Source organism: Furipterus horrens, unplaced genomic scaffold (assembly GCF_987537825.1).
Source record: "Furipterus horrens unplaced genomic scaffold, mFurHor1.1.pri manual_scaffold_5, whole genome shotgun sequence".
Classification (NCBI taxonomy): domain Eukaryota; kingdom Metazoa; phylum Chordata; class Mammalia; order Chiroptera; family Furipteridae; genus Furipterus; species Furipterus horrens.
The window spans coordinates 69,394,550-69,421,253 of NW_028327175.1; the positions used below are offsets into that span (position 1 = coordinate 69,394,550).

At 37.5% G+C, this 26,704-nt stretch overlaps 1 protein-coding gene across 11 annotated transcripts in view; it reads left to right on the top strand.

Annotated features, from left to right (window-relative positions):
• PAM (peptidylglycine alpha-amidating monooxygenase) overlaps positions 1-26,704 on the top strand; it is a 299,875-nt gene that overhangs the window by 56,298 nt on the left and 216,873 nt on the right. For 10 of the 11 annotated variants that reach the window (XM_090276530.1, XM_090276531.1, XM_090276535.1 and 7 more), the window contains exon 2: positions 9,130-9,223. The exons of the other annotated variant lie outside the window; for it this stretch is intronic. The gene's annotated coding sequence lies outside the window, so the exon portion shown is untranslated. The remainder of the gene's footprint in view (positions 1-9,129; positions 9,224-26,704) is intronic. 11 annotated transcript variants of the gene reach the window in all.

A 26,704-nucleotide genomic window follows, 5' to 3' on the forward strand; every position in this document is an offset into this window, starting at 1 on the left:
CCTGCCCAGCACTCGCCCCTTTTCCAGGCACCTCTCCCACTTCCACACCAGACTGGGCCCCTTTAGCTGCTGCCCTGGCCATCGTTCCCAGAGTGGGTGGGTCTGTGGACATTCTAGGACTGTGGGAGCCCTTTAAACAAGTGAACGCTGCTCAGAGACCATCAGTTTCCACCTCCACCCCAACCCCCACTGGTCTGCACAGTCAGAAGCAATGAGGCTTGATTTTCTCCAGTGCTGGGACGGTGATCTGTGAGGTCTTGTGAGGAGCTGGGAACGCTCCCCAGGTGTCCTTCCTGACTTTTTAAAATGTGTGACTGTGCTTTCTGTTGGTCTGCTGCTGCAACTGCCACTTCACCGCATCCTCTCCACCCTGGCTCCACCCCTCCTACGTGTCTGGATGAGTATTTCTTCTTTATATCTTTGTTTGCTGGACTTCCATGCAGTTTGATTTTCTGGAACTTCTGGTTGTTTCTAGTTTTGAGGTAGTTGTATTCCTTCTTAGTTGTGGAGGGAGACACAGTGTTTCTGTCTATGCCTCCATCTTGGCCGGAAGTCTGCTTAGTTTGTTTTTGTTTTTATTTTTTTAGCTTCTGTTGTTGATCGTTGTGATTTTGTTTTAATTTCAGTGTTCATTGTTTGGATCTTCTTTTTCTTAAATAAGTCCCTTCAAAATTTCATATAATAATGGCTTGGTGATGATGAGCTCCTTTAGCTTTACCTTGTTTGGGAAGCACTTTCTCTGCCCTTCCATTCTGGGTGATAGCTTTGCTGGATAGAGTAATCTTGGTTGTAGATCCTTGCCTCTCATCGCTTTGAATATTTCCTACCAGTCCCTTCTTGCCTGCAAAGTTTCTTTTGAGAAATCAGCTGACAGTCTTATAGGTACCCCTTTGTAGGTAATTTCCTTCTTTTCTCTTACTGCTTTTAAGATTCTCTCTTTATCCTTAACCTTTGGCCTTTTGATAATGATATGTCTTGGTATGATTCTCCCTGGGTCTAGTTTGTTTGGGACTCTCTGTGCTTCATGGACCCATATGTACATTTCCTTCCTAAATTAGGGAAGTTTTTCTTCATTTTCTCACAGAACATTTCGATTTCTTGCTCTTCCTCTTCTCCTTCTGGCACTCCTATGATTTGGATGTTGGCACATTTAAAGCTATCCCAAAGGTTTTTAAGCCTCTCATTTTTTTTCAATTCTTGTTTCTTCCTTCTTTACTGGTTGACTATTTATTTCTTCCTAATAATTCAAGTCATTGATTTGAACCCTGGTATCCTTTCCTTCAGCTCTCGTTTCATGTGGATTTTCCTCCATTTCACTTAGCTTCGCCTTCATTTCTTCACTATTATGATTAGTTTTTTCTGTCAAGTCTGTCAGCATCTTTAGCACCAGAACTTTGAACTCTGCGTCTGTTAGACTTGCTATCTCCTCATCACTTAGTTTTGTCACTGGAACCTTGATCTGCCCCCGCTTTTGGGCTGAACTTTCCTATCTCCTCATCTTGACAGACTTCTGTGTTTGCCTCTGTGTCTTAGGTAGAGCTGTCACACCTTTTACATTTAAGGGGTGGAGACTTAGGTATTCGTCAGTGCTGGTGACCTGTTCATCATGTTGTGGCGCTGTATGTGGGTGAAGGGTCTGAGAGGGAAAAATGCCGCTTGCTCAGCACTCGCCCATTTTCCAGCCACTCCTCCCCTTCCCGTAGTAAGCAAGCTGCCTCCATTGAGAGACCTGCAGTTTCTTCCTCTGCCGCATTCCCCACTGGCTTTCACAGTCAGAAGCAATGCAACTCTATTTTCCCTGGCACTGGAACCATGCATTGCGAAGTCTGGTCTGGGGCTGGCCTAGCTTCCCTGATTTAGGATGTATGACTGTGCTTTTTGTCACAGCCTCAGTTGCTGTGTCACCAGCCATACCCCTAGACATGCTGCCTGCTGCTGCCACCAAACACTGACCCTTTAGCGCTGCTACACTCCTCTTTCTCTCTGTCCTGGCTCTGCCCCTCCTACCTTTCTGGCTAAATATTTCTTCTTTATTTCTTTGCTGAACTTCCTCATAGTTTTGATTTTCTGGGTTACTTTTTTTTTTTTAATTTTGAAGTGGTTGTAAATTCCTTCTTAGTTGTGATGGAGACTCAGCGTTTCTATCTATGCCTCCATCGTGGCTGGAAGTCATCCATTCACTTTTATTCAGCCCCAACACATTGTTGTCTCTGTACATGAAGTCTCCTCCCTGTCCAGGTCTTCCTCACAACAGGATCATCCTCAATTTCCTGAATTGTGTTACTGTCTGGATGGACATTTCTCCTTTAAATCCTTGGTTGTTAGGTGTCCATACAAGTTCTATTTTCAGGCAGTTCTGGTTGCTTTTTGTTTTGAATTTCGTTGTGATCCTTCTAATGGTTATGCAAGGTGGCAAAGCATGTCTACCTGTGCCTCCATCTTGGCTGAAAGTCCTAGTAATACCCTTTCTCATTTACTGAACTAGTAAAAAACTTTTTTAAGATTTTTGAAAACATGAAATGCATTAAGCAATTTTGGCAACACTTTTATCCTAGATATATATACAGAATTAATTTATCAATTTTTCAAAGTGATTAAAGCAAAGTATTCTTACATTTAGCATTAAGAAGTTTTAAATCAGCAATATGTGAAGCATGTATTGAATATATTGTGTTATATTTATTTAGGAATTTCTGTTTAACACTTAAATACACATTTATTTATTTTTAAAAATTCATTGAATGTATCTATATACCCACTGTTTTCTTTGATGGGGAATTTTAAATAAAATGCATTACTTATTTAATACTTTTGAATTTATAATGTGGTGTATTAGCTATCTTTGACCAGATACTACTTGAGACTGACTCTGTTTTGTAAAGCTGATTTAAATAATTAGTTAGACATGAATTACTGTTATTGGTTATCTCCTGTTTCTGTTAGACTGAAGCCAGCATAATATGGTGCTGACCGTGATGACTGGGTCCCACTCACATGAGGGAGGGGCAGAACATTATTCTAAGTGAAGGCCAGGAATGGTTCCAGCCTGCAGCAGAGCAAAGGTGTGACTTCAGCAGGTGGAAAGCATTTTGCTGGAAAGCATTTTGCTGGAAAGCATTTTGCTGGAATGAATTGGCAGAAGTAAAGAGAAGTTATTAGTATTATTAAATTAGCAGATTCTTCCTAATGTGTATGATTTTTTAAATATAGTCTTCTAAAACAAATTTTTGTAGAAAACTGAAGACACTTTGATTAAATGTGAAATTTATAATTTTTTGGTTATGTTATTCCCCATCAAAAATTAAGTGAATAAATTGAAGATTGTCAGCTATAAAAATACATATCTTTTGAACATATAAAGTGTAACTGAAAATTCTGATATTAATTGCATGATAACCGTGTGCTTCAAAATCATCTTTCATGAGATTCAAAAGTCCTATTTCCATTGTGCTATTTACTTAGGTTATGAGGCTTTTCACAAAATTGAACAAGTGTTAGATGGTTCCTCCAAAAAGTGACAAATAAAAGATAACAGAAAAGTGATTGAACAGGGAGATGAGTTACCCTGGCCTTATACTTCTTCTGTTTCCTCCTTGTCACTATCTTTCTCTGCATACCTTTAGATAAAACTCAAAAATTATTATTGAGATTTTTGTGGGAAACAAGTGAGATAAGAAGAAAAATTTTAAACTGTTGTCTGACCCCTAATACTAATGATGCTCAGATTTTGAGTACCAAGAACAGTTTAAAAGTGCTTATCAGAGCAACTCTTTACTGCCTTAATTTGTGTGTACAGATTGTTGTTAGTGTTGTTGCTATCTGTTACTGTATCAGACTTGCTAGCTAATTTCCTTGTTTATTAGCTAAGTGATTTTCTTAATGGCTACCACTTTGACAAAGAAATCTTAGCTGCCGTGAGAGGAAAAAACAAATTTAAAAAATCATGGTGAAAAAGATAAGGAACATCTGCCGCTGTGTTGTTGGTATGGGAGAAAATCTGGTGATTGACCCTTATTCTTCACTGAAATCACAAAAATATGCATAATTTGGCCTTTATCCATTAAGCAAATAGCAACAGTCTCCAGTTAAAGCAGGGATTCAATTTCCTTTGTTTGGGGTGTGGAAAAGGGAATCTTTTTCTACCTTATTATAAGATAGTTTTATGAATTGTTTCTTGAAATATTTTAGAATCTTTGTTTTGACAGGAACATTTTATTTGAATTCATATTTTATTAACAAGAGTTTTTTAGTTTAATTTATACTTGAAGATTTAGAGGCCAGCAAAACTGTGTTTAGAGGGGAAATGTCTTTTTATTAAAAAACCAAAGAAAATCCAAATACCCAATGGTATCAACACAACCTTCACCCCACCCCTACCCTCCCATCACCATGATTTGATTGTAGATGTTATATTAGGGCCCCTGGAAGGGACACTGAACATTTATATTGGGGAGCCAGTTTAAGATATATATATATATTTTTACAAACAAGTTTAAATTGGAAAGCTGGAACACTAGAGCTAACAGTCTGGCATCCTCACTGAGTCTTCATGAAGTCAGTCTCCCAGGGAGCCCTCTATCTATGTTGGACCCAGGTTTATGGGTGAATAGTCTAAGCAGGACTTTCGTATACCCATCTGTGCCTCTACAGCCCATGAATCGGCATGGTACCAAAATACGTATTATTCATCAGTTGTCATCTCAGAGTTTGGGCAGCAAGATTGGGTATTTGTAGTTCCATAGAGCAGGAATTCATCCTTTTTTTAAATTTTAATGTTTTTATCCTCACCCAAGGCCCAAGGACATTTTTACATTACTTTCAGAGAGAAGAAGGAAGGGAGGAGGGAGAGAGACAGACAAACAGACATTGATCCACCATCTTCTTATACTCATCCTGACTGGGGAATCAAACCCAAAACCTGGGTATGTGCCCTGACTGAGAATCGAACCTGCGACCTTTTGGTCTATGGGATGATGCTCCAACCAACTGAGCCACACTGGCCAGGGAAAAAATTTATCTTTTAAGTAAGGCAAGAAAATGTGAGTTCCCTAGTGTTTAAGTAGGAGTCATCTCTGCTCTTGCAAACCTGGTTACAATTGTTACCTCTTTTTGTTTATTAAGCACACCATGGGCATCCAGATGAGATTAGAGAAAATAGTGAAAGAGAAAGCATTTGTCTCTATTTAATCCTTTTATTTATCCTCTTTGTACTTTTTGCCTCTTTTGGTTTTTTTCCCTTGGTTTCCCATCACATGCTATAAACCGTAAGTGTCCCCCATTGAACTGTAGCTACGTGCTATCTGTATAACTGTAAGCAAGTTATTTAACCTTTTTGTGCCTTGATATTTTTACTTGTAAAATGGCAATAGGCTATTACCTACATCATAAAGTTGTTATGGGGATTAAATGCATTAAGATGTGTCAAGCACTTAGCTTAGTACCTAGCTGTACAAAGTGCTGAGTGACCAGTTATTTTATAATTACTAATAGAACCTATTGATAGAGTAATGATTGAGAGCCATATGCTGCATTGCCAAATGTCAAAATGTTAAATACGACAGAATTGTGGATTCTTTATGTGCAATAGCGCTGGGGCTGTTGTTTTGCTTTTTCTACATGAATGCACTTGTAGAATGTCTTAAAGATACAAAAGCACTGTTGAGTCAGTCCCCAAAAGACTATTGAATGATAAGGGAAACTGTCCTAAGAATCCTAGGAATCCAATTGAATTTGTTACTTTTATTGGAAAAGGAGACAACAGTATACATATAGTGTTGAGCTGGTTGGTTCTTTTATGTATTAATTTTACTCATAGTTGACATAGAGCTTTCTTTACCCAATGTGAATGTTCTAAATTATATGACTACCATTAAATCTTATTTATAAATTAATTTCTGGCATGGTGACTCTATTTCTATTTGAGGCATCACATTTTTTAACATTTAGAATATAACAGTCATTTTGAGAATACTATATACAAAATGATTTTGAAGGACATTTTATTTCCTAGTATATATTTTCAGCAGTTGGCTAATAGCTTTTGGCCTGCTGTATGAGCATACAGAAATGAATGTCAGACAATATTTTTTTAAACTGCATTTTCATCATGTATTATGAAGCATCATAATTCTTTCTAAGATTGCCTTGCTTATTTTCCAAGTAGTTATAGATAGAGATGTATCAGTTTGGTAGGAGAAGAGAAAATTATATGTTATTCATTTAGGTCTTAAAAATATTTAATGTATTTACATGTTAAAAGCCATTTATAGTACATGGTATCAGTCTTCCATCTTTCCTATGTCTTTGGGCCATTGTTATAAAAAATCACATTTTAATCCATTTACTTTTTTTCTTAATATTTTCCATTTTCTTTTGAAATTTAAACAGTATATTCCATGGCCTATTTTCACATAACCTGTAAAATTGTATATACTAAATAATAATTCTCAATTTTTATGCAAAAATAGACCAAGGCATACAATCTATACATGATAGAGATTGCTCAGGGCTCCAAGATTAGCAATTTTAGAGCATTGTTAATGTTTATTTCAAGTTAAGTATTGGTACAAGCAGTTATACAACTGTAGTCTTTGCAATCATGTGCCACATAATTGGTATATTGACTAACTCTCTGATTAAGTTTACTGGAATTTTTGGGATAAAGATGTGTATACAACTTGATTAATTTCCAAAGGACCTTGTGAAGTGGGCGACTGTGAACAAAAAATGACAATGTAAAGTGTTTTATTTCCTGTACTGAAGATATTAGAGCTGGCATTTTGAACTATATGATGAGGGAGGAATAATGTTTGTATATTTGCATTCAAGGCTTAATTTCTGAGGCTGAGTTATAATTTTGTTTATTCCCTCAGGTAATTTACTGGTTTTCAAGATGCAAAAGAAGTGTACCATTGGATTTTTAAAAATGGTTAAACTTGTACTGTAGATGTCCTTTCTTTAAATTTAGGCACTAAAGCATCTCACACATCAAAGTAGTGTGCGATTCTCACTTGTGGCTAAAGAGTTAATCATCTCTCAGTAATGCTTTGAAGTTGGCTTTTTTCTTATTTTTTTCCCTTTAACCCAGCATGAGTTCATGAATAAAACTAACCACTCTGATAAGTATAGTATGTTACTGCTTTTGCCTATGGCTCTTGCTATAAAAATTTAAAATCTGGTTAGTTTGCTGGAATCAAATCAATGTAGCATATGACATTCTATTTTATTGTTATGAAGCCCTCTCACAGAAAATAGATGGGAAAAACAACATGGGAATGGAGAGAAAGGACAGGACAATTCAGGGTTAAATATAGTTGAGCTTTTTGCCTATGTCGTGGTTGGTCTGTAACCTGTACAAGAGTTTTTACTTCTCACTGCCTTACAGTCCTTAAAATTCCTTCCCTGGTCTGTGTGGCCCAAGTGGTTGGAGCATTGTTGTGTAACCAAAGGGTTGAGGGTTTGATTCTTGGTCAGGGCACATGCCTGGGTTGTGGGTTCAATTCCCCTTTTGGGTGCTGATGCCTGGTCTGGGCACATATGGGAGGCAACCAATTATTACTTCTCTCCCATCGACGTTTCTCTCTTTCCCTTCCTCTATCTCTGAAAAGCAATGGAAAAAAAAATGTTCTCGGGTGAGGATAAAAAGATTCTTAATATTCCTATTCCTTAGGACTAAATTCCTAAAAATTCCTATTCTTTAGTCAAAGTATGTGAATCTGCTGTTTTGTGGATGAGGTAAAAACTACAATGGCAGTAATTTAATTTGATCAAGTGTATGTATGTGTGTGTGTTTTAAAATGCAGCTTGATGAGAATTTATCAGCTGAAGAATAGATAGGTGATAAAGAATATGTAGGTGATTGCTAAAACAGGGGAATTCTGACAGGTGCTAAAATTAAGTCATCCTGCTTACAGGATTACCTAATCATTAAATCAAATAGGATTTGGCATTTTAAGAACTGGGATGTTTTCCACTAACATCAACACAGAAAAGAATTGTGCCTAGATGTTTTCTTCATAAGTGACATGAGAATTTAGAAACCAGTAAATGTGCCAGAATTAGACTGATGATTGTATAAGAAATTCCATACAGGAACAGGACACTAAGCTCATACTGGGCTCAGCTGGAAAGACCCCTAAAGTACAGTTAGGGGAATAAAATAAGGAGCTAATGTAGCAGATTTACATAAACATGTCACATTGGTTAGGATCAGGGTCTCAAGAGATAGAAACACCCAGATTTTAAGTATTTGAAGGCTGATCACTTTGGGCAAATAAGTTATTCTCTATGAGCCTCAGGTTTCTTAATTGTAAAGTAGGGAGAGTAATGGTATCTAATACATATTATTATGAGAAATAATTACCAAACATGAAAAAAATTAAATAAAACTTATTCCAGAGCCTTGGAAATCTGTCACCATTTACGTATTTTGCATATGATGAACACATAGTTACACAGGCTCATATTTGGCCCCAGAATCCTGCTCAACACAGGATGCCAGGAAGTCCTACTATTTTGCAGAGTTGGCAATAAATGTGAAACATATTTGTTCTCCCTCAGCTAATCGAACTCTACCTGTCTTTTCTCTATTATACTGACAATCTCTCTAATGCAAATATCAACTCAGTTACTTGGAAAAACAGAAATGGAGAGATTGATTATCAATAATCATAGTGTTCAGGTGCTGTGCTGGATGCTTTATAGAAATTAGTGTTGAGTAGGTGATTCCCCAATTTTTATTTTTAATTTTATCCTCTAACCCAGGCTCCCTCATTTAATTTTCTAATAGGTGTCTATACTTACTGCTCACTCTTCACTATCCTTCAGCCAACCTGGGTTTTTTTATGTTCCTTGGGCATTCTAAGTTCATTTCTGTCTCAGACTTTTGTTCTTGCTGATCTCTATGCCTGGAAGGCAGTGTCCTTTTATTTTATGCATCTTCTTCTCCTTATTCAAAGGTTATTTTTTCTGAGACTGAGGTTTCTCTCTGACAACTGTATTAAGTCATTCTCTTATCCAGTCAGTTTCTAATCTCATCATGTTTCTTAAGATACATGGAAAATGTTGTTTCTTCCTTCCATATAAAGTTGTTATTTATTTAATTGTTTATTGTTCTATCTCCCTACCCAGAATGCAGGCTCCCTGAGAACAGTGACCTTGTATGGCTTGTTCAACACTGTACTCCAAATATCTGAAACTGTGCCTGGCTCAGCAACCTTCAGAGGTATGATTATTATTTCCATATTTTTATAGGTGATAAAACTGAGGCCCAGGAGAGTATAGTAGCTTGCCCAAGATCACAGGGATTGGAGGTAGCAGAGCTGGGATGTAGACCAAATGCTGTGCTTTAAAAACCTGTGCAATAATGCAATTGAAGGTCAGAGACATTAATAGGAGGGAGGGGTCTGTGCTGAGTGCTTGGAACTTCCTTGGAGTCTGTGGGCTGGCAGTTACTGTTTCTCCAGCATTGTCAAATGAGAGCTGGTCCTGATCACTTTAAACTCTAGTATACTTGGCTTATCTCTCTTCCCTTTTCCTTTTGACTCTGGTGCTCAAGACATGCATGGTTTATATTTTACAAAAATACATTCAATCCCTTACTGCTTGCAAAAAACAAACACTGGATTTTTAAAGAAGCTCCTAAAGGCCTGGACTTTATGGTTTTGAACCCAGATGGAATTTTCCACCTGGATTGGGTTCTTCCTTCTTATATGCATGCTGTTTTCTGAGAATTTGTTACTTGACAGTGGCATTTATTATAGCTATAGCTTTCTTTTTGTGAGTTTGGGTTAATAACAGATAATGCTTTGATTGTACTTGCCTCCTGTTGACTAGAATTGTTCCACCCCCACGCCTTGTCCTTCCATGCCCCACTCCTAGTACCAAACATTGTTCTGTTTATATTGTTGTTAGCCTGGCATACTTTAGAATAAAACAAACAGTTTGGTCATGTATATTATTAAAATGTATAACTATGTTTTAACTTTTGGGGGAAAAAAAAAAAGAAGAAGAAAACCAGGGCAGTTGATTAAAATGGGATAATTCACTGCATAATAAGTCACACCCAGCAGATTATAGAGGAGGTTATCGGTGCTTTTCCTCTAGGACATTTGGTGTGCTTTGCTGCATTTGACCTTTCAGAAGCTATTGACATCATTTGGGAACTGCTGGTAAACCTGCCATAAGACCATTAAACAGAAGGAATCTTAGCATTGTGGAACTGACTTGATTCATTTAAATCCAAACACACACAGCCCTGCCTGGATGCCCTTTGTGAGACCCGTGCACAAAAGGATTTCATTCAGAAGCATTATAACCCACACCCTGCTGTCAGACCCTTTCAGCTCTGCTGGTCTTCTTTGGCTGCAGGCAGCATCTTTAACTCTTCTTAGGCTTCCTTTTATTTCATGAAAACACTATGTATGCTGAGATTCATACAAATGCTCTACATTTCCCTCCAAGTTCTTTCTTTGTATCCTAGGGAAAAGGTATTTTAAAGTTCCACTAATTGAGAGACTAAAATGGGAACTTATCTAAAACTGGCTTCTTTAGAAAAGTATATTAGAACTTAATATGGTGCTTCCTCCGGGAATTGTAATCAAAATTAGAATCATGAAATGTTGAAATAAGTTTTTGATATTAGAGTAAGCCATCATCTCTAATACCTTTGACTTTTAGAATAAAAACACCGAAGACTTGATAATCCATGTTTAGTTTTGGGAAAATGTTGAAGTTAATTGACTTGTGGGTGAGTTCAGAGTAGTATAAGGATCTAATCCTGGATTTTTAAGTGAAAGCAAAATTAAGATTCTTTAAGGATAAAATTTTGAATAATTTCAGTCTATTGCAGCTGAACTGAGTTAAGTACCCACACATTGGGCACTGCTGGGCTTAGTTGCAGAAGAGGGCAGATATTTGTGTGGAGCAAATTTAGAAAATTGCTACAGAATGCTTCATAGCAATTGGAAAAGACCAATACCCTCATTTTAAACAGCAAAACACCTAAAGTTCCCCCTACTTGATTATTGAAACTCTTAAAGACTCTTACTTGACTAACTTCTGCTTCTTCATTACCCAATTATGACACCCTTTCAACTACAAAGAAAGCCTTTTAGGGAAGGTTGTCTAATCCCATTCTCTGTGGTTTTGTTCATTATCGTTATCTTTTTTTTTTTTAGTATATTTATTGATTATGTTGTTACAGTAGTTCCAGTTATTTTCCCCTTTGCTCCCCTCTGCTCAGTACCTCCCTTCCCTCCAGCAACCCAACCCTCCTTAGTTCATGTCCATGGGTCATGCATATACGTTCTTTGGCTTCACCCTTTCCTATATTATTCTTAACTTCCCCCTGTCTATTTTGTACCAACCAATTATGCTTCTTAATCCCTGCACCATATCCCATTTGTCCCCCTCCCTCCTCCTAACTGATAACCCTCCAAATGATCCCCAAACCTAGGATTCTGTTCCTATTCTGGATTGCTTAGTTGGATTTTGTTTTTATTTTTTAGACTCAGTTGTTCATAGTTGTGAGTTTGTTGTCATTTTAGTGTTCATTGTTTTGCTCTTCTTTTTCTTAAATAAGTCCCTTTGATATTTCATATAATAATGGCTCGGTGATGATGAGCTCCTTTAGCTTCACATTGTCTGGGAAGCACTTCATCTGCCCTTCCATTCCAAATGATAGCTTTCAGGGATAGAGTAATCCTGGTTGCAGATTGCCTTTCATCACATTGAATACTGCTTGCCAGTCCCTTCCTGCCTGCAAAGTGTCCTCTGAGAAATCAGCTGATAGTCCTATAGGCACCCCCCTGTAGGCAACTCTCCTCCTCTCTCTTGCTGCCCCCAGGACTCTGTCTTTATTTTTCCCCTTTGGCATCTCAGTCACGATGCATCCAGGAGTGGTCCCCTCAGGGTCCAGCTCGCCTGTATGTTCATCTCCTTCACAAAATTTGGGAAGTTTTCCTCATTTTTATCATTCCAAATGATAGCTTTCATGGATAGAGTAATCCTGGTTGCAGATTGCCTTTCATCACATTGAATACTGCTTGCCAGTCCCTTCCTGCCCGGTTTCCTTCCCTTCACCATTGGTTTTCTGTGGATTTTCCTTTGTTTCACTTAGCATAGCCTTCACTTCTTCTCTTATGCATTTTGCCATACTCAAGCATATCTGTCAAGCCTGTGAGCATCTTTATCACCAGTGATTTGAATTCTGCATCTGTTAGGTTGTCTATCTCCTCGTCTGTTAGGGTGGTTATCTCCTTGTCACTTAGTTCTCCCACTGAAACGTTGATCCATTCCACCTTTTGGGCCATACTTCTCTGTTTTCTCATTCTGACAGGCTCCTGTGTTTGCCTCTGTGTCTTAGGTAGAGCTGTCGCTCCTGTTACATTGTATGGGGCAGAGCCTTAGAGATTTGTCAGTACAGGGAGACCTGTTTCACCACATTGTGATGCTGTATGTGGAGGAGGGGTCCAAGAGGGAACAATGCCACCTGCCCAGCACTTGCCCCTTTTCCAGGTACCTCTCCCACCTCTGCACCGGACTGGCTTCTCTCTAGCTGCTGCCCTGGCCATCGTTCCCAGAGTGGGTGGGTCTGCGGATGTTCTAGGACCGTGTGGGCCCTTTAAACAAGCAGACTCTGCTGAGAGACTGGCAGTTTCTGCCTCTGCCCCACCCCCCACTGGTCTGCACAGTCAGAAGCAGTGAGGCTTTATTTTCCACAGTGCTGGGACCATGGGCTGCAAGGTCCTGTGAGGAGCTGGGAATGCTCCCCAAGTGTCTCTCCTGACTTTTTAAGACGTGTGACTGTGCTTTCTGCCGGCCTGCTGCTGCTGCTGCTGCTGCCGCCACCAAACCATGTTACTCTGCTCTGGCTCCACCCCCCTACCTGTGTGGATGAGTATTTCTTCTTCATATCTTTGTTTGCTGGACTTCCATGTAGTTTGATTTTCTGGAACTTCTGGTTGTTTCTAGTTTTGAGATAGTTGAATTCCTTCTTAATTGTGGAGGGAGACACAGCATGTCTGTCTACACCTCCATCTTGGCGGGAAGTAGACCTCATTATCTTTAATAACTACTGTTTTTATGCTTGTGATATGTCAGTACTTTATGCATTATCTTTTTTTTCAAACTACAATATCAGGTATTACTCTCCTCTTTTTGAAAATTTGGAACTGATGTTTAGAAAATTAAGGGATTTGCCGAGAGTGTTAGTTATTCTGAGATGGTAGAATGGAGCAGAGGAAGCAGATTCTCTAGGATGTTATTAGCTAAATATAGGCAAGAGAAATGGGTAACAAGAGATGTTTCTCCCAAGCCTTGTAAGTAGACTTAAGAATGTTAGGGAGAGTGAGTATGCCATGGGTCATTGATAAGAAAGAAAGATTAGGGTCATTTTGGCCTTAATTCCTCCCATACAGTGGATTCACTGTAAGGGGACATGACAGTACCTCCCTTCTGGCTGCCATTAGAAGCAGTAGATGCTTGGGTGGGGAATGTATTGGGGAACCAGGGGACCTAGAAGCTATGTGACACCAGAGAAATCACAGCATTATTTTGAGCCTCTGTTTATTTTCATTTCAACAGTGAAATGCCAGTTTCTCCTTTATCCTACCACATTTGGCTATTTCAAAGATTAAGTGAAATAATCTTAAATACTTTGGAAAATGGAAATAATTAGGGCATAAAATTTTTGCTTATTTATTCAATAAATATTTACCGAGTGAATGGCGAATGTAAGGCATGGTGCTAGATGGAGGATGGAGGCAAATGTAGACTTTATCACTTCCTTTCAGAAGATTACAATGAGCAGGAAGATAAGATACATGATAATAACTAGGCAATAGGATGTTTGCAGTGTAGTTTGTAAGGTAGAGGACACTGGAATTTCTGAGGAGGAACCCATTCCTGATCAAAGATGGGTATGAAGGACTGGCAGGCGAGTGTGGGAATCACAGGAGAAGGAAGCTGTAAGAGCAAAGGCCTGGAGGAGGGGAAGTACCAAGACTTCCTATTGTATCAGATTGTCTAATTGTTGAGGTCAAAATGCCCAGAGGTAAGTCTGACAAAGATGGGCTTATGTTGAAGCTGTGAAATCTGCACTTGATTCATTGACCCACAGGGGAAGCCTTTTAGGGTTTTGGAGTTCCATGGTAACCTGATAAGGCACTGGTTGTGAAGACTCATGAAGGACAGAGTGATGCACTGAAGTCAAGGAGACCAGAGCCTTGTGAGATGACTCTTAGAGATGGGAGCTAGCGGGAAACTGTGGGGCTGCAGCAAAGAGGAGAGAGATCAGTGAAATTTGGCCACCGACAGGATTTGAGGGCGATGGCAAGTTCGAACGTTTTGCCTTTGACAGTTCTGTGATACCTTTTCGTTAAATCAGTATGCATTTGTTTTAATTAACAAATTTAAATACAAATTCTAATCACAAAATCTTATATACCACTGTTTTTTGTTGTTGTTGTTGTTGTTGTTTTGTTTTCAATACTTACAATGTGCTTAACTGGAATTAAGAAAAGTATTGTATCAAGACCAGGGGAGTCAAGAATGTTGCTCATCTGGGCTAGGGGGAAGTTCAACATAAATTACGAGGCAAAGCTAGTATAAGATGAAGGGTGTTTGCCTTATCAGAAAAGCGATTTGGGAGAGTAGGCAGGCTGGCCACTGTAGCTGACTAGTCTAGGCTTTAGAAATGCCGGGCAAATTCCTGGTAGAAGTAGCACTTTAATCCCCAAGAGCGTCTGTTGGCATTTACCAACATGATTTCACTGTAGCTTAAGAAACAAGTTAAGCTCAAGGCCTTATTGAACCCCAGGCTTCAATTTAAGGATTAAGGTGGTTGCATGGGAGGTGATGAGATTGGTAATACTTGGATGGTCAAGGTGTGATTTCTTTGGAAAATGTGCTGTCCTTTTTTTTTTTTTTCCCCTGCCTTCTGGGTTTTGTTTTCTTGCAGTGTGAGAAATTATAAAATTGTTTGTATGTCTGTGAAGCCTTGGGATCCACTGGGAAATAAGTAGATTTTCCAAAGTTTAGGACAGGTAAAAGGGGGTATACAGTTATCCAGGAAAAATGCCAGGGCTTGGGGAGCTAGTGCTGTTTACTGGATAGATTTTGTGCCTGCTCCCAGCTCTGTGCTGTGAGTTGCCTAATGTGGGTGAGCACTTCACAGGGCCTGTATGTGCTATCCTTGGGAAAGGAGGTGGTGATTTTTGTACAAAGGTAGCAACCTAAGAAAGCTTATGCTCTCCAGGAAGGTGGTGAGGTTGCATTGATCAGAAAATGTGGTGGAATGTAATAGAATGCTTCCTCCAACATGATGAGCATGACACCTTGAGCTGTTTCTGTAGATTAAGCAGAGAATGAAAACTGAATGAAGCCTGGAATTAAGAAATAGGGGTTGGGGAAATTTGGTCCTCTTTTTTCCTAAAGCAAGTATTTTTAACAAGACACTTAATCTGGCCCACTGGGGCCATTTGTCTCACTGACACTCGATTTCTATTCCTGCTGGTGGTCTTTTATATGCTCTTCACTTTGTAGTGGTCTGAGACCTCTTGGTTCGGTCTTATTTTTGGATAGACTCTTTTTAAACCAATATCTTTAAAAGGAAATTTAACAAACTAGCTTTATGTTGGACTGTTTCTTTATGACCATCACACCTCTGGAAAAGTCGATAAACGTGCTGTCTTTTGTGTGTGTGTTGTATAGGTTACCTTTATTTCTTTACCCGTCTTAATCCTGTTTGGACAGGTAGATCATCTCCCTAATAAGTTGTTTGAAAAACCTTGAGATAGTCTGGCTAGTATGTTAGGATCTAGTCTCCTGAACCTGTCATTGGTCTTCCCTGAGAGCAGGTAAACCAGGATTGCAAGTTCAGAACATATTTAGTTGAATTGTTATTTTTCAAATTAAATAGTAATTCATGTCCATGGTTAAAATTTTTTAAAAAAAATTTGAAAGTATGCAACATAAAAATTGGGAGACTCCCTCAATTTGTAATTGAAACTCCCAGAAGTAAATACCCCCAGCAACTGGGTATCTTCTTGACATTTTCAATACATATTTAAATTAACAAATACATTTATTTTAAAATTTAATTATATATGATACATATGTGTATATGTATGTGTATAGATACTATTTTCACTTATATCATGGCAAATTTTGCATATATGTTATTTTCACTTATATCATGATAAAATTTGCATGTTTTGCTTCTCAAACTCAGGGTCTCAGGAAGATCAAGTGAAAGGAGAGGAGTAATTCCATTTTTGTTGTAAAGCTTTTCCATTTTACCTAAGTTAAGGGGAACCAAATTATTGAGGTTTTAGTGAGGGAAGACTTTATTATTCTTTCAGAATTTTCCCTAACCTCTACGGTAGTGAAAAGTTCAAATTGTTAATTATGTTTAAATTCTGTATAGTTTTCCAAATTGTATAGTGTGGCTATTTTATTCAATTTTCTTATTTTTGTAAGCAGTATTATTGTGATTCATTTGTATGCTTTTTTTTCTTCTCACAAGGGAAACATTAAAAGCAGGCTTAGCTTCATCTAAATAGAAGTAGAGATAATAATAGTTTCTTTGAAATAGCTTAGGTCTAAGTATACAGTACAGAATGACAACCTTCATTTTTTATTGTTTTGACTATCTTAAAGAGGATCTGCCAAGTTATTTGCTTATCTTTACAATTACAGTATTTGCAGTAGAAAAATTAGACCATGGTATTGTTTAAAAACATGTCAATCCAATATTCATGGAGAAGGAAACAATAGTTTTCATAGTACAGAGGACAAATTATATACTTATTAAAGCATTTCATCTGATCAAATAAGCATGATATATCATTATAGACTCAGTTTGATGTGGAAACATTGTTATTTTAAGCAATTACTTTAAACGCGGTATTTTTAAGAGGGGTTATATTCCTATGAATGTGGATGACAGATGCAGGGCAGGACAAATAGTTCAAAGGGAAGATTTAAATTATGTGTAGCTTTGGGGGCTGTTAGAAGTAGAAGTAATTCTGCCTGTGATAGAAGAGACTTAATCAAGAATGTGTAGCCATAAGATGGCAGATTTCTTCTGATTTTATCTGCGTGTCATAATTAGGCATTTCGCTGGAGGTGGTTTCTGGATAAGTGATGTATTGGCAAGGCTTTGCTGGAGCCTGGAAATAAATGGAACGAGCAGCTGCCGCCTCCTGAAGTAAATAGAGAGAATCAGTTTTCATTGTTATCAGTACACTGACCTCCAAAGGAACATATGTGAGCTTTCTTCTGAGAGGGAATCAAGTATTCACCCTCAAGGAAAAGGATGTTTTTAATGTAATAATATTAATGTTTGTTAAATAAGAGCCATTTATGAATACTTATACTGCTGCTACCTGTGAGCATTATTTATTGACCTGTGACTGCGTTTGAGCTTCAGCTGTGAGAGGAATATTGCTAATGGAATCATGTAATGACATTTGTCATTAAAACGTCACATCGCAATGAATAGATTCAGAATTCACTGAGTCCCCTTGCTCTGTGTCACACTCACTGCTTCTGTGACAACCTTCATTTCCTACTTAGCAAATCCAAGCCTGGTAGCTCCAGCCCCAGGAAGTTGTTAAAGCAATTAAAGGCTTCTGTCTCCCAGCACATTGCTTGGTTACCATAGTATCCTCTGCCTCCAAGTCTCTCCTGATGATGTCAGTATGCATACAGGGGTTGTTCAGAGCATCTACGTGGGGATGATTCACCCTGCAATAAAGCCCCTCTCTCCCTTGCTGGGTTCCCAATGCGATTTCAGACGTCCCCAGAAATGGAAGGTAAGTGCCTTCTTTTGCATATCAGAGAATTACTAAATGCCTCTATTATTCTGTTTCAGGTGTGTGAATGGTTCTGTGCTTTCCAAGATATACTACAGATGGAAATCTTAATATATTGGAGCATTTCAAGCCAATTAACCTAGAAGAGACACAGTTTGTACTTAGGGTTTATGTGTGTGTGTCCATGCACATATGGGACAGACATAAAAATAACTGGGAATGCACAATGTAATGCCTGCTACTCTCCCTGGTTAACAGCAATAGCAAACTCAGCAGAGCTTTTAATTTCAAACTATTTGAATGATATAAATTACTTAAAGTATCTTGGCAGCTGTTACAGTACAAATGGAGGTATATTTCAAGTGTGTGAATTACATATATTTCGTTGATATTTTATATGTTTTATCCAGCTTAAACAATATTAACATTTGAAAGGTCTAAGATGATATTGGAAGATATTATTAGAAAGAAAGACCAAGTTAGGTTGTGCATTTTTATTTTAGAGAAATTAGAACTTACATTGTAGGACAAAGATTTAGTTATGGGGCAATATACTAAGTTGAAAGTATAATGATAATCATTATTGCATGTGTATTTTATACTTTTAATCTTTTTCAAAATATCTCACAGTTTTGTTGTAAAAATAATGCTCCTACTTGGTGATAAATGAAATTAGTGCTTCATAAAAGTTTTCTACAGAACATAGCGAGGCTTCTTAAGGGTAAGCCAGCTGTGTTCAGCTTTATGAAAAGAATATGTAGAATCACTTACAGCAATCAAATGGAAGAGCCATGGATGAGTATATCTTTGAAAAGTTAGTTTTCTGTTTCACTGTTTTTACTCAGGATGCCTCAAAAATAATCAATAAATGAGGCACAGGAGACAGATTTCTTCCTACCAGGCTACTTCTGAATCTCTACATTCTGAGAGTTCTACTCATACGACAGTGGTAGTCGTGTGTTATTTCTTCTTGATTCCCAGGGACTATTTCAGTATATTCTGTGAAGAATGTAATACTGTGTTTATGTGGAGGTGGCGGGTAAAAGCAGTTTCTAATTAATTAATGAATAGCTTTGCAAGAGAAACAAGAAGGAAAATGGAGTGGATGGAGTGGGGAGCTCTCCCATTTCTTTATGTAGCTGAACCTTTATTCTGTGTAGGAGGGAGGCAGATGGCTTTTTTGAGATGTTGGTAAATGGTTTAGACTGTCCGTTTTCAAAGAGACATTGATTAAGATTGGCATTTTGTTTTGTGTATTTTCAGAGTCTTCTGGAATGTACCCTGCTGTCTAACCTTGCTTTGCTTTTGTGTGAGATTATATTAGTAGACTGCTAATACTCTTTATTCACCTTTCAGTGAGAAATACAGTTGTGAGAGAGCATTAAAAAAAAAAGGTTAAATATTCAGATTTAGTTACTTCTATGTGAGGATATCTGTCTTATCTTAGATATCATAAATGCTTATTTTGTGAATTTCTCTCTGCCCTGTAAACATGTTAAAATCCTTTGACTTTTAATTTTTTTTTATATTCATACTTGATCCTGTTTTTGTGTTTGAAAATTTGCTAGTTAATTGCTATTAAAAAATTCCTGAAGAATAGAAATAACTTATGATACTACCTAATTTATGTTATGGCAGGTTAAATATTAAAGAAATTGAATCTCTATAAACTGTTTCCATACTTTTTAAAACCCTTTCATTGAAACAGTTTCGTAAGGCTTCTGTTGGAAAGAAAACTATTACATTTCAGAATATATTATATCAGGCCTTTGCTCTCTGTTGTATTAATGTTTTGAGTGATATAATTTAGTCTGTTGAGTAGCCAACTCTGCAATAAAAAAAAATACTTATGCAGTTTTGAACCTTTAAGATATCCATGAAAATATTCTCCTGCTGACTTAACTGATACAAGTAGCAGTTTATATAGAATGCTCTATAAAGATTACAGTTTTCTTCATGCTTCAGTCAAGAAGTGTTTCCAAGCAGTTTTAGGCAGGGTGATTTTTAAAAATTGGTTTAATAGAGTTTTCATGTCATAATAAGAATGTGTTAAGTTTTACAGATGTTTAAACTTATTCCTGCTGTTATCATGGAAATGCCAGGTCTATAGGCTCGGTAAAGCATGAGATGATAACATATGACAGAAAATACAATTAAGGACGCCCTGGGACTCCTACTCATACTAATAGCTCACTCAGCCTTAGTACTGTTTTCTCCTAATCTTTTAGGGGACCCAGACAACTATACACCAGCCTACCCACTCCACACCCCACCACAGGATCCCTTTGCCCTAAATAAAACAGTATCCAACAGAATTAGAGGAAACCATGTGGGGAACATGGACCTGGAAATAAACATTTCGTCCAGTGATTGGAGAGGAACTCAAGTTCTGAGGAGTTGGTTATGTGCTTTGCCCAGTTTCCATGTTTATTTCACGGCAGAGCCAGGGCTGGAACCCAGACTTATCAGCAGGTTTTCGTTTGCACGGCAACACACTCCCTAGTTGTATACTTTTTTCCTAGGCAACTCCCCCACCCCAACCCCAGAAGAAGTGGTTAGAGCAGTAGAATAGCTAGGAAAGTGTATTTATTTTCTTCTGTTGCTGTAACAAATGACGTGCAAACTTGGTTGTTCAGAGAATACAAATTGATTATCGTATAGCTCTGTTGGTTAGAAGCCTGCCCCAGGTCTCAATGGACTACAAAATCAAGGTGCCAGCAGGGCTGCAGTCCTTTCTGGAGGCTCTAAGGGAGAATCCATTTACTTGTCTTTTCCAGCTTTTATGGGCCACCTGCTTTCCTTGGCTCATGGCCACCCTCCTTCATCTTTACAGCTAGGAAGTGCAGACTGAATCCTTATACAGCCATCTCTCTGATTCTGCACAGCTGGGAGAGGTTCTCCACATTAAAGGACTTGGGTGATTAGGCTGGGCCCATCTGGATAACCCAGAATAATCTTCTCATTTTAAGGTCTTTAATCACATCTGCAAAGTTCTTTCTGTCATGTAAAGTCTCATATTCACAGGTTCTGGAGATTAGGACACAGACATCTTTGGGGACCATTATTCTCACCCCCACAGAAAGATTACAAAATGCATGACTGATTCTATCAATATTAAACTCACAAATCATATACTTTTACTGACAACTCTAAAAGTTAAACTGGTGATTGCCAACAGAGACCATGAAATTTTGACCCAATTGGGTGGATGCAGTCTTCCCTGAGGATATTAAGATACTTCAAGATGGTTAATGAGGTAAAATCAAATTAGAAAGAAATGTTTCACCAACTCAAACATTCAAAACTCTGAGGTACAGATGTGAGCCTTATAAAGTGACACTATTCTCAGTTCAATATTTTTAGTGAGACGATCACATCAGATGAAGTTAATTAAACAAAACTGATTTGGGATTGTGAAAATTCCATTAGTTAACTCCTATGTGAATGAGCTTGGGTTTCTTAAGAAACTGAAGGGTAATGGCTGGGCCACTAGAGACCCAAATGCAAGATCTAGTAACCCTGAGTTTTGAATAACACTGTCATTCACTGCTCTGGCATTAAGCCATACGACTCACAAGACCCAGCAGATGAATGTGGCAGGTATGCCCTACACAGTTTCCTAGGAAAGGTGCAATATATTATCGTAATAAATAACGCTAGACTTGAAGCCAACAGCTGCAAAAGTAGTTTCTTTTGTTGTTCACATCCTGTGTTTACCATAAATTTGAGCCATTTCATGGCACAGGGGTCCATCCATCTATAGTAAGCATAAGATAATTTATATCTAGTAGTAGTTTTTAAACCTTCTTTGCTGAACACCAGTGGTGAAAGACACAGAAGAGAAACTGATTAGCATATTACTTTTGGACAGAAAGCCTAAAATTACAGCTTGCTGTGGTTCTCTCAAGGAAAAGAGATGGAAGGAAAACAGCTGTTTTTCTGCTTGTATTTCCTTTTATTTTTAGAATCATTTTCTGGAGGACAACTGAATAGTATTGTAGGACCTTTACTTAGAAAACAAGGGCTTGTGGAAGGTGCCTTTCTTTGCAAGAAGTAATTATTTTCACATTTATCCTTTTTGGTACTAGAGAAGTACAACAACCTTAGGACTCTTTATAAAAGCAAAATCTGATTTTATGCCATCATGGGATTTATTTGTCAATCAAAATATCATCATTAAAAGAAAAGATGTTATATGACAATGAAGTTAGAAGTTAAACAGTTACACAATTTGATAAATGACAAAATGGCTGTGCATGTATAGAAAATATCTCTATAAATACAAATGTATTTAGTTGAAACTGTTTCTTTATGTGTGCATTAAACTCACTTTAGTACTTAGTTTCTTTTATCTAGCAATAGTAGATGCTATTTCAAGTGCTAATATAAATAAATAGAACCCAAACACCTTTAAACATTTTTTAAAATGTATACAGGATCTTCAATTTAATACTGAATTTCCCCAACTATGGTAAATTAGACTTAATAGAGATCAAATATTCTCTGTTTCCTAAAAACAAAGAGAGAGAGAGAGAAAGGAAAAAAAAAAAAAAAACCTTCACCAAGCAGCTGCTTTATAGACAAGACTCTTTAATCTCTAAATCATTTTGAACTGGCTCAGTTGCTTTACTGATCCTTTAACTTTATTAAAAGTTATCATAAAAGTTTATCTTTGAGAGGAATCAGAGATAAAGGAACTAATGGAGAGGAGAGTTTTGAGGTTCTTAATGGTAGTTGGTCTGTGGTATTTGATAAAATGGAAGGAGACTTCAAAAATGAAAAACTTCAAAGACTGTTATGATTTCTAATTGATGTTTTGAAAACTAGCTCAGAGATTTTAGGTCTAGGGGGATTTTTCCATAATGGAAGTAAAGACTGTCAGCAAGTCAGTGAAGGAACTAGGAAGTAATCCTGTCTTCCTGCACCGAAGGCTCTGCAGGCCTGAGAACCACCAGAAAACTACTCAATTCCTCACTGACCTTGCATTCAGTCGGTTTCCTTGACTTATTATTGCTTTAATTTGTCTTTCATCAATAACTGCAAAAAAAAAAAAAAAAAGCAATTATTGAAATTGTTTACGAATAAAGTTTTGTTATTTTAATTTGTGGAATCCCCTATTTCTGCCAGTTTTGTGATATGGAAGTGAGATTCTGTAGGTGGACCATTTTTTCCCCCATTAATTCCTCTAAGAGAGCCTGCATTGGCAAGAGGATTAATGGAAATAAAGGGTACCAGTTCTGCAAGCAATATCTGTGGTATGGAGCAATAAGGGAGAAGGAAGCTCAAGCAGCAATACCTTGATGGGTACGAAGGCATGGGGAGAGATGCTTGTCATCTTCTGAGGGGTGTTTTCTGTGACCACTACTTTGTAGGCCTATCCAGGAGATGGGAAAGAGCAGAGAGAACTGTGCCCCATGCCCCTCTTAGATGACTTTGCAAAAAACATAAGCCTAGTTGGGAGCTGGAGGCTGGTTCCTGGCTTTCGGCCATAGCCATGCTGGAAAATAGATGCTTTTTCTCTACGACAAGGGTACAGGAGAGCGGAGGCAATTAGAGACCATCAGGCAGCCTTCAATATTCATAAGTAAGTGAATGAGTTCACCAACCAAAATATTTTTATAAATTCAAACCTTCCAATAACAAATATCAGTAATTTAAGTTCAAAGATTTCTCAAGAATCCGAGGAGAGAAAGTGCTAGAGAAATATGACTCACCAATTGGTATATTAGAGTATGACAGGAATCACGCGGCATTGTTTTCCTTACTGGCAAAGGTCAGTCTTGTCCTCTTCAATCAAAATGCAATCTCAGTAATTACTATTGAATGCCGTTGTGCACATGACAGTACACTAAGCACAATGCGAGTTAATCAAAGGACATTGTAACCTCAGATTTCAAGGAGTTTCAGCGAAGAGCAGAACTGTATATGGAGAATAACTTCCTTATCTTTGAATGACGATTATTGTTTTATTTTTATGGTAATTTTAGCCAAGTGGCAAACTCCAGTTGGGATTTGATAAATTCATTTTATTTGCATTCAACTGAAAAGTAAATTTATGCTAAAATTCGAAATGAACTGATATGTTTTCTTGATGGCAGACCTACTGTTATCCTGTTAAGCTTTTTATCCCCCCACTTCTTAGTCCCATTTGCCTGACTTTAACATTCACATTTCTTTCTCTTGGGAGCTGTCATAGATGCCTTTTTCTTTCTTTCGCATATACACACACAACCGTAGCATGCATACAATTACACACGCAGAGTTACTTTTACAACGAATGCTTCCTATCTTAGTCCTTCTCCTTACTGTTGTTTCCATCTTCCTCTGGGCTCCCTGTAATACTTATTTTAAGTAACCCAGCTCCTGTTTACCGAACGCCTACTGAGTATAAAGTATCATGCTGCACACTGAGGCTTCTGCTCCTCATTTTCTCCCATGTAGACCCTTGATTATACAGTTACCAATATTTCTTTCTGATGGGTGGAAGGTAGGTAAAATTAGAGTGGGCAGAGAAAAAGGACATGCTTAGTTATAGAGAGAAGAAATTGAACATACAATTAGCAAACCAGGAAAAGGGGACCTGAAACTGCACTGAGATTGTGTTGGGAAACTGGAGTCTTGTTAACTCAATAGGACAAGGTAAAGAAGCAGCACCAGCTGAATTATTATACTTTGTATGTTTTATCAGGCATTTTATAGTGAGCAAAGTAGATTGCTATGTTTAAACATTGAAACATCTGCACTAAATTAACCAGTTTATCCTTTTCAACTAGTTAATACCCAGGTTTTAAAATCCTCAAAACTTCACATTTTTTTGACATCATTACAACCATTTCTCCATCCTACCCATTCTCTGGTCACCATTTCTCGTTCTTGGCTGCTAAACTTTTAAAGTGAAATCCCTACATCTGTTTAAAAACAACTTATGTTTTATGAATGAAACTTAAAGAGGAAGACATTCTTGCTCCAAGAATCAACATATATTAGACTTGATAATTATCCAGAATTACCTAACATATTAGCTCTATGAGGATTTTTAGTTAGGTTTAACTGTTGTTGAAGGCCTGATTGTGCAGAAACAGTAACTTGAAATTTGTCCAGACTCAGTAAAATGTTGAAAATTAGAAGAATAATTGATTTTTCTAGTCAGTGTATTTGTTATTGTTAACATCTCCTGTATCGATTTGGTTTTCAGTCTATCTATGGTCTTTAAGTGTTATAGCAGATATCTCAATGGTTTATGTGCATGAAGATTTTTTTTTGTCTTTGCAGTAATGTCAAAGAAGTGTAGGCGTTAGTGGTTTTTAACCTTGGGATTTGGCAAAAAAGAAAAAGATCATTCTTGATGAAAGCTTTCACTAAGTTATCCAAAAATTTATACTTAGGCTTCCTGACAGCCAGTAATTATCAGAGGTGTTTACCCTGAGTTGAGGTTTTTTCCTATTGATCTGAATCATGAATGAACTCTCATGTTAATCCAGTAGTTTACCTCAGAAGTCAGTCTGCCAGCCTGTCTGTAATTACTGTGTTACTGCTAGATACACATTTTTAATTCTTTGCCATAAAAACAACATTGGGCTCAGAGAATCAAGGCATACTCTGCTTCAAGGAGCTTATATTAAAGTGGGAGGGATGAGATGAAAACACAAGGAATATGATACCACACTGATACAAACACACCTATCTCTTTGTCCCCCTTTACAGCAAAACTGCTCACATGGTCCATGTCTTTGTGGTACAATTCCTCCTGGTCTCTCTTGAACCCATTTCTTTCAGAGCCCACCTGTCCCCGAAACTGCTCACGTCGGGGTCCTGAGTGTCTGTTGGGTCGTAGCTGCGGTCAATTCTCAGTCCTCCTCAGATCTGACTTTGAGTATCATTTGAAACAGTTGATCATTTTCTACTCCTACAAGTACCATATTCTTCTGGTTTTACTTCAGCTTAATTTGCTTTCCTTTTCCATCTCGTTTGCTGGACATCATCTTCCTGACTCTAAAAGTTGGAATACCTGAGGACCGAGTACTTGCTCCTTGGGTTCTCTGTTGAAATTCACTCTGTGATCTCATATAGTCTCTTGTCTTTAAATTTAATCTATACACTGACAGTTTTCAAATTCCTATTACTGATCTGAACCTCTGTCTTGAAATCTAGACAACTTGAGGTATATTTGATAGGCATCCTAAACAAATTACGTCCCAAACTCCTGATCATCCCCTCCTACCGCCCCCATCAAACCTGCTCTTTCTACAATCTTTTCTATGTCAGTTATCACAAAAATAATCAATGAAAACATTTTGGTATGTATCTTTCCGGGCTCATGTGGGTATGTGTGTTTATTTTTCACCACCACGCATGATCACATTTTTTACATATCATTTTCTTTTCTTTCATATACTATATTCTTTCCAAATATTCTTTGGAAACCTAGCATTTACTAACTACTTATACAATAATTTATTAACTATCCTTATTAGTAAACATTGAATTGCTCCCATGACTTACACTTATAATATAAACTATGACTAGTAACCCTATTACAAAAAGAAAAAGAAAAAGAAAACAAATACTTCATCCTTCTAATTTCATGCAGTCCCAATATGATAGCCACTAAGCATATATGGCTGTTGAGCACTCAAATGTGACTCGTCCAAATGTGCTGTAAATGTAAAATACAAACCAGATTTAAAACGCTTAGTTCACAAAATGTAAAATATTGATCATGTTTTATATTTGTTGCTTATTGAATATTTTTTTATTTTAAAAATGGATTTCATCTTTGTCCTTTTACATTTTTACATATGACTATATGATAATTAAGAATTATATTTGTGGCTCACATTGTATTTCTATTGTACCAGTACTGTTTTAGTTACTCAGGTCAAAAGTTT